Source organism: Amborella trichopoda, chromosome 8, assembly GCF_054954075.1.
Source record: "Amborella trichopoda isolate Santa Cruz 75 chromosome 8, AtrichopodaSantaCruz75HAP2 v2.0, whole genome shotgun sequence".
NCBI classification, from domain to species: Eukaryota; Viridiplantae; Streptophyta; class Magnoliopsida; order Amborellales; family Amborellaceae; genus Amborella; species Amborella trichopoda.
The window spans coordinates 41,958,142-41,967,495 of NC_142343.1; the positions used below are offsets into that span (position 1 = coordinate 41,958,142).

General features: G+C 37.2%; 1 long non-coding RNA gene across 1 annotated transcript; it reads left to right on the top strand.

Moving 5' to 3' along the window:
- The first annotated feature begins 5,056 nt into the window (after nt 1–5,056).
- On the top strand, nt 5,057–6,557 carry LOC110006369 (uncharacterized). Its single transcript, XR_002279303.2, has 2 exons — nt 5,057–5,326; nt 6,084–6,557. It is a non-coding gene; the product is annotated as an uncharacterized LOC110006369 (long non-coding RNA).
- The last annotated feature ends 2,797 nt before the right edge of the window (nt 6,558–9,354 follow it).

Genomic DNA, 9,354 nt, shown 5'->3' on the forward strand with positions numbered 1-9,354 from the left:
AAACTTGTCATTTTTTATCTAGGGCCTCCTAAACTGGATTTTCTATAAGATTTTATATATTTTCTGGGATTTATGAGCTGACTATGGTTTGTTAATGATTATGGTTTACTGCATCCTATGATGTAATAGTCCTATGATGTATTAGGCTGATGTGGTCCCTAGGGGTTAAAAGGCTTGTTTGAGACTCCTATTGTGCATTTAACATGTCATTTTCTATGAATTGATATCTAAAACTCTAAAAAAAATGTCAATTTAAAAAATGGGGTATCTACACCCATACCATAACTTATCTAAGTCGCACAAAGGCCAATTGTCACGCGAATTCAATCAATGGCACTAGCGTGACCAAGATGAAGAATGACATCGTCTGTCATTTTATTTCTAGATCATATGTTACGAATTGTATGCTTTATTATAGTCTATGTATGATAATATACTTAATCCATGATAATTCTATGTTTATCCTTTTGTGTGATGTAAATTAAATGGTAAATAGTAGTTCATGTAGGGAAAGAACATATCAATATTCGCATATTCATGCAAAGAAATGAAAATTCTTATTGGAGTACCCGAATTTCTTATTGAATTCCTAAAAAAACAACATTTATAATGAATTTTAATAATTTTTTCGGATTTTTTTTTAGATTTAATCCGACCTATTCAACCGATTTCAGATCCAGATCATCGATTCGCCGATCCGGATCGTCGATTCGCCGATCCGGATGGGTTTTTGAGATGCCCGATCCGAGTCACCGATCCGCTTTTTAAACCACTGTCTTATATGTCAGGACATTGTTTTCTCCCCTATTCTCCAATGTAAGATGTTGTTCTCTCCACTGTTCTTTAATGTGGGATAAAAAATCTTGTACTGCTCTATCTACACACGAAAGCTACATTTTTCAAAGATGAACATTATTGTAAAGATATTATTTTGAAATAACACCCGGTCTCTTTTCAAAACAAAAATTTTGATAATTTAATTATTAATTTATTTTTGTGTTTCCTAGTTTTGAATTTCCCTTTTTTCCATTAAGAGAAAAGAGTGGTGTGGTTTTGGATGGGTGCGATGGGTCAATGAGAAAGAAGAGAGAGAATTGACTTCTTCAAATCTTATAAACTGTCATCTAATCGTCCATTTCATAGTTGGATCTTATAGAATAATAAGAACAAAACCACTTGGACCATTTTTTAGGCTCCAAATTCACTTTTTGGATAAAAAGCTCTAGGACAGAGTCAAAGAGATAGGCTTAGAGAGAGATTGGTTGGCTCTCAAAGAGAAAGACAAAGAGGGGAGCGTTAGCAAGCGGGCTCACCATGGGTCTACCGAAAAGGTGGGTAGATCTATGAAATAAAGGATATGAAAATGTATGCTGGTTTGCTCCTTTTTGTTTGTTATTTGATTTGGTGGATTTTGATTTCGTTTCACTCCAAATTTGAAGGCAAGAACTAGAGTATGCGTATAAAAAGAAATTAACAACTTCAATTTAATTTCATTTAAGTATAAAAGTACTTACAATGGGGATGGGTTCGAAAATCTCCTAATTCGAAATATGGCAGATCCTCTTAAACCTTCAGTTTATATTTTTACCAAAGGATGCCCACTCGTTCGACTTGATTAGCCAACATGGCGAGAGTGGATTTGAGACAAAGGTCTCTCGTGGGGAATATGGACCCAGCCATGCTTGATTTAGATGGGAGGAGATGGCATGCCTCAATGTTGCTATCGAAGGATCTCGCTAGATGAGGTTGATTTACTCAAAAAAGATATTTTCATAGTTTTGATCTTGTTCACCCACTATAATTTCCCCCTTGGGTGTTTTTTTTATTTGGCTTTTCCAATCAGTATTTTAGGAAATTTATTTTTGGCATTTTTTCTATTCTTGATTAATTTTCTATTTATTGGGGGTACTTTTTGGGATTTGAAATTTCATTTAGGGTAGTTTAGTTAGAGGTAATTATTTCTCATTGGGATTTGAAATAAGAAGAAAGCTTGAAGACTATGGGAGGGCCGATAGACTTCAACACAATATTTGTCACAGACAGAACAGAACAATGGGTAGTAGAAGAAGAGGAGCTAGTGTTTCATAAGAGAGCGATCCTTGAGGCTATCGGTGAGAAAGATCTTGAAAAAGGTAATGAGCAGCATGAAAGAGGAAGCAGCTCACCAACATATCCACAATTCGTCGAAAATGTCGGTGATATTGCACCTAATGAGGGAGACTGGGAAGGGAGTCGAAGGGAAAATGAGAGAGATGATGATTCTGAGGCCACCCAATCCCAACCAAATTATTCACATATCGAGTCCCAACAACAAGATGGTAGGGATGAGCACGATAGTGTAGGTGAGCGTGAAGGATGGACAAACTTCGGGGATTTTGGATTAGGACCACAACAAAATACTTACACTCAGGGATTTGGGTATAGTCAGGTGCCCACTAATTTGGATGATTCGTTTTTAGAACGAGTCAATGAATTGTCACGCGAATTCAATCAATGGCACCAGCGTGACCAAGAAGAAGAATGACGTCGTCTGTCATTTTATTTTTAGATCATATGTTACGAATTGTATGCTTTATTGTAGTCCATGTATGATAATATACTTAATCCATGATAATTCTATGTTTATCGTTTTGTGTGATGTAAATTAAATGGTAAATAGTAGTTCATGTAGGGAAAGAACATATCAATATTCGCATATTCATGCAAAGAAATGAAAATTCTTATTGGAGTACCCGAATTTCTTATTGAATTCCTAAAAAAACAACATTTATAATAAATTTTAATAATATTTTTGGATTTTTTTTTAGATTTAATCCGACCGATTCAACCGATTTCAGATTCCGGATCGTCGATTCGCCAATCGGGATGGATTTTTGAGATGCCCGATCCGAGTCACCGATCCGCTTTTTAAACCACTGTCTTATATGTCAGAACATTGTTTTCTCCCCTATTCTCCAATGTAAGTTGTTGTTCTCTCCACTGTTCTTTAATGTGGAATAAAAAATCTTGTACTGCTCTATCTACACACGAAAGCTACATTTTTCAAAGATGAACATTATTGTAAAGATATTATTTTGAAATAACACCTGGTCTTTTTTCAAAACAAAAATTTTGATAATTTAATTATTAATTTATTTTTGTGTTTCCTAGTTTTGAATTTCCTTTTTTCCATTAAGAGAAAAGAGTGGTGTGGTTTTGGATGGGTGCGATGGGTCAATGAGAAAGAAGAGAGAGAATTGATTTCTTCAAATCTTATAAACTGCCATCTAATCGTCCATTTCATAGTTGGATCTTATAGAATAATGAGAACAAAACCATTTGGACCATTTTTTAGGCTCCAAATTCACTTTTTGGATAAAAAGCTCTAGGACAGAGTCAAAGAGATAGGCCTAGAGAGAGATCGGTTGGCTTTAAAAGAGAAAGACAAAGAGGGGAGCGTTAGCAAGCGGGCTCACCATGGGTCTACCGAAAAGGTGGGTAGATCTATGAAATAAAGGATATGAACATGTATGCTGGTTTGCTCCTTTTTTGTTTGTTATTTGATTTGGTGGATTTTGATTTCGTTTCACTCCAAATTTGAAGGCAAGAACTAGAGTATGCGTATAAAAAGAAATTAACAACTTCAATTTAATTTCATTTAAGTATAAAAGTACTTACAATGGGGATGGGTTCGAAAATCTCCCAATTCGAAATATGGCAGATCCTTTTAAACCTACAGTTTATATTTTTACCAAAGGATGCCCACTCGTTAGACTGGATTAGCCAACATGGCTAGAGTGGATTTGAGACAAAGGTCTCTCGTGGGGAATATGGACCCAGCCATGCTTGATTTAGATGGGAGGAGATGGCATGCCTCAATGTTGCTGTCAAAGGATCTCGCTAGATGAGGTTGATTTACTCAAAAAAGATATTTTTATAGTTTTGATCTTGTTCACCTACTATAATTTCCCCCTTGGGTGTTTTTTTTATTTGGCTTTTCCAATCAGTATTTTAGGGAATTTATTTTTAAATTTATTTTTGGCATTTTTTCTATTCTTGATTAATTTTCTATTTATTGGGGGTACTTTTTGGGATTTGAAGTTTCATTTAGGGTAGTTTAGTTAAGGTAATTGTTTCTCACTGGCAAATTTAGTGGGTTTTCTCTCTTATTTACTCACTTTAGGCTTTCTACCCCCTTAAAAATTAGGGTTGCTGGGCTTTTATAGAAGGTTTATAAAACATGAGCAGATACTCAATTGATGGGCTCATACGTGGGAGGATTATAACAAAAGTAAACTTGCTAAAAACCCTCTAGAATGTACTCTATAGACACTTTACCCCACCCCAATTTTTTTTCACTTCTTTTTATAAAAACCATCTTTTATAACTAAATCCCTCCAAACCTAAAAAACATAAAAATTAGGACAAAATTACCCCTCATTTTTAATTTACCTGTTATCTTTTTTTTTTTTTACCCTTGCCCTACACCCTTGAGCTTTTTACCTTCGCTCCATTCCTTCTCCTTCCCTCACGAAATTTCCCCTTTCGTTCACCTTTATCAATGTATTTCCCCTTTCTCTCTCTACTATTTTCCCTCATGCCCTTCTCCATTCTTTCTCGTTCGTCACGGTATTCCCATTTCCAACTCCACGATTTTTTACCCTTTCGTTTCTCTCTCTTCAAAGCTAAGTTCTTGTCTCCCTCTTTTTCTACAAGGCCCACTCTCTCTCTCTAATGACCTATTTTTTTACTCTCCCCATCTCTCTACTTTTTGCCCTACTTTCTCTCTCTACTTAAGCTAAAACTCTACTTCTCTCTCAATCTCTCTTTTTACGAAGGCCCCACTCACTCACTCTCTCCCGTTCGGCGATGTTCATTCTGGCAAAGGTCAGTTCGGCTTTAATTATGAGCAGTCTGGCTTTTACGTATTGTTCTCCAACGATTATTTACTGAGATCATTGGTCCGGTTTTTTATAGCATCAATCTGGTGGTTTTCTCGATCATTCTGGTGTTTAGTGTGCTTGGTCTGGCGTTTTGGTACTGTTAAAGAAGAACTCCGGCATTGTAGAGCTGCGCTCGATGCTGGCAAGACAAGCTCTCCTTGCCAACTGTGCAAGCAAGCAATGAAGCTATAGCGAACCGAGCCTATACTATCAACATGCCGTCGAGAAATCCCTGGACTCGGGCAAATACCCTGAGTTTAGAAACCGTATGGACAAAGAATCGTACTAGTTGGCCCTTTCAATCTTCAACTGAAAAAGCTGTCATTTACGCCTTCGGAACGTCGATTTTAACATGTTTGCATTGGTTATACATCAGAATGTTTTGTTTTCCTTCCTTTTTTAAGGTGAATTTGAGAACCTTGTTTGGATGCTAAAAAGTGTAGACGCAAAGGCTTTTGAGATATTTCATGTTATTATAACCAGTGAAACATACCAAACCATTAGGAAGAGGCTTATAGTTTTTAACTTTTTGAGATCCAACTGCTTGATCACTCCATTGTATTTAAAGATTCGGCTCCCATTCTAACATATCTCCCACTGTTTTCTCCTTTGAACTCTCAGCTTTACGCTTTTGAAGCTTCTAATGCTTTGAGAAATCCATCCTGTCTCCCTCGTAGAGATCTTTACCTCTGACAACTCCTCCAGTGCAACCTCTCTTTGGATCACCATTTTTCTTCTATATCAGCTCTCTTAATTTCCTTATAACTTAAAAGTCAATCCAATGTATATTCTTCTGTCAGTAATATTTATTTCCTTTCTCCACTAGAATGTGGAAAATAAATGATAATTATAATGCTTTGATGGCAGAGACATCGTTACCGTATTTTATTTTTTCCTATTCTCTTCTTCTTTTCTCATGCTATCAAAGTCATTCCTCATTATATTCATACACTAGTTTTATTGGTGACTGCAGCTTATAGTTTGATTCACAAGGTACTTGAGCCAAAAAAATGTTTTAATTTTGAAGTCCCCCACCTTTTCCACCCAACACCCCCCCCCCCCCCCCGGGACCTCTCTCTCTCATATATATTTTGCACTCTCTCATATTTATTTATGCAAAATCTCAATTTTAGTGCATGCTGATTTTGCCTTGTTATCCAGCACTGGAAGGCGGCGTTCTCGCTTTTACGACCACTAGCATATCCCATGCATGTCATGTACAGGAGTTCTAAATGACGCATCACACTGGCGACATGATGGGTGCTGGAATTTGCATGCATATTGAGCTCATTTTAGTTTTGGATGGACTTATATTGAGGATGCACATTTGCTTCCATCGTAGGTAAACCATCCACTAGGAAACTTGTCTGTTTGTTTCTGATGATTCTACGTATATCTTTATTTCTTGGAAATGTAAATCCCCTCTTTCATTTTTTCCCTTGTCATTTCATTTACTCCTTTCATTTGATATGTGCTTTTTCTTCTTTGCTTGACTATAATTGTAATGGTTAATCTATTATTGCATTATTGCTATCAATATGTTCTTTGTATATATCTTCTTGGGTCATATACAAAGGAGACCACAACTATAATGTGGATATTCTTCAATAGTGAAATCTCTCTTGGTTATGAGCAGATTGGTGTTGTTTCTGCTTTAAGCTTTAACAGATTAACCAACCAGTTATGTATTTTAAATTGTCATTATAAATTATGTATCTCTAGCATGCCCTAATAAGATGAGCCAATTCTGGTAGGGTATATAATACCATTTAAGGTTGTCAATAAAAAAATGATTTCTTTATTGGAAATGGCATAATTCTTATGCTTCCTAGACCTGTTTGGAAGGCTCCGCAGGGATAATTGGCTTTAGTTGACAATTGTTGATAAATGAAGTGGGGGTTCCCCCTTTCTGCAACTAGTCACATATAGTTTACATGTGGGTAGTGCCGTGTAGAAAATGTTTCTGATTCTTAAATTGGCGAGATTGTTTACCTTTCGTACGAAAAGGAACGGCATCGCCCTTAGCTGTTAGATGATATTTGGTAGTTGGGAAGGCAAGAACTCTTGTTTAAAGGATAATTTTCTCGATGATTGTTTATGAATGAGATGCGGTTTCTCTTTTTTACCACAATCGGTCACATATGTTTTATACGTGGGTGTCGCTATAGAGAGTGGTTTTTATTTTTGAAATGGGGCTACTCTTTACATTTTGTGACAAAAGAATCACTCGTTAAAGTAAAATTTCTTCAATTGATACACTTTAGCCATCAATTTTATGTTCTTGAAAATATAGGATACTGCCCTTGGATGTTCAGAATCTCTTTGGATTTCTGATTTTGTTCCTCCACCACCCACCTTTCGAAGTTTCAGACAATCTAGGTCCCTAACAATTTCTTTTAACACCACTTTGACTAAGGGGAGGAAAAGAATATGTTTAGAGGGAAAAAACTTTGGAGATTAGAAAGAAGGAGAGAACTTCTTCTTTTTTCGTCGCCCCGGGGTCCCTTTCGGTGTTCAGTCTGGTAGCTTTTTTTCCAATGCTTCAGGTTTCTTTCAAATTTTCAGCCCAGTGAATTTTTTATTTTTTATTTTGAAGAAGAGAACCATGACAAAGGAAGAGGAGGATGAGGAAGAAGAGTCAAAGGTGCCCCTTTTTTTTTTTTTAGCAATTCACGTTAAGACCATGTAAGAATTCGATCATCTTTCCCTCCTCCAAGTGGCAGGGAGGTTCTAATATTGGTCTTCTTCTGATTTCCCTTGACCCAGGTTGGCATCCAAAATCTCTTTGACAATGGTTGTTGCATTTTGTTGAACTTTTCCTTTAAACTACTCCACGTGAACCTTGATTTTGGGACTAAAAATCACTCTTAGTTTCCAAATCCCTTAGCCTTCTGTATGGATGAATAGGCTTATCAAGGTTTTCCTATTAATGGAGTACTTCATGTTACACATTAGGCGTTAATGCCTTTGAAGTGTGAGGCATGAATGCCTCATTTGGTTATTTGCAAGGGGTGACTGATCACTCGACTCCTTTTCGATGATCTTTTTCATTGCAAATTTCGAATTGCTTTTCGGAGGTTAACTCCGTAGTAGGCTCTTGCTCAGTGCTCGAGCTTAGGTGAGACTCTCGTACCAAAAGAGTGATTAAGTTAGTATTAGATGGACTTATGGCATGTTTAGTCTCATTAGTTGCCCCTATTGTATCATCTTCATGAGAGGAGTTTGCCCCTATTGAATATTTTGCTGGGGTTGCCCCTACAGGGCTTTCTATTCCATTGGGAACTTGTTCTTCACATGATGAAGTCTCTTGATATGGTTGTGCTCATGTCGTTAATGACTTTTAGAGAGCCTGCCTCTTGAGTAGGTAACATGGTCGGATTTTCAACATCCAATTCTCGATCCCAGATTGGCGGATCATTCAAGAACGCTTGTGAAGATGGCTCAGGTGGGCCCGTTAGAATTTCCAAAGGTTTGAGTCCTATTAACTCTAACGAAGATGCCAAAACTTTGAGAATAGTCAATTTTTGGCTATTTGCTTTTCCATCGTCTATATCTAGGTTCACCTCGAGAGGTGACTCGGTTAAATCTTTTGAACTTGGCTCCTCATCCCATATAGGTGGGTTGGCCAAGAAGTCTGGTGAAGGAGGCCCAGGTGGACCCCTTAGAATTTCTAAAGGTTCATCTTCTTTTGATATTTTAGGTATTGGCCCCTTGTTTGGAAGCGTAATGGGAGACTTTAGGGTGTTGACCCTTTGTTTGGAAAATGATCCCTTCTCATTGATCTAGATCACATCAATTTCTGAAACGTCGTCTGCATCATATTGAACCCACTTAGGTGGGTCGTCAGGGTTTTGGGGTGAAGGGCTTCTTTTTAGCACTCATTCATTTTCCCCCTCACGAATTATTGGGCACTGCTTGTGATTCTCCTGAGTTAATCAGATTGACATCTGTATTCTTTGTCGAGACATCTAGAGATTCTGATTCCTCTTTACCATCAACATCTTCCTTTTCGACACTTATCATGTTATTATCAATGAGATCTTGAACTCTATATCTGAAAGCTAGACATTCCTCCTTGTTATGGGCATAATTTTGATGCCAATCGCTCCATTGAGACGTATCGCCTCCATGGAAAGGAGGAATCTTGGCTACTATAGGTAATTCTATGGGCCTTGCCTTGAGTAACTTCTTTATGACATCAGTCATAGGCTCATCAATGGGAGTGAACTCCCTTGGTGTAGAAGTCTGCATTCTCCATGTGGTAGAACGAATTTTAGTCTTTCCTTGTGAATGATTTGCAGAAGGGTTGCTTTTCTTGATCACGTTCACCTCTCCTTCTTGATAGGGTTTTTCGTCTGCAACTTTATCTTCCTTGGCTCAGTCATATCGTGATATTCTTTCAAGCATAACATCAAATAAGCAAGGGATTGCC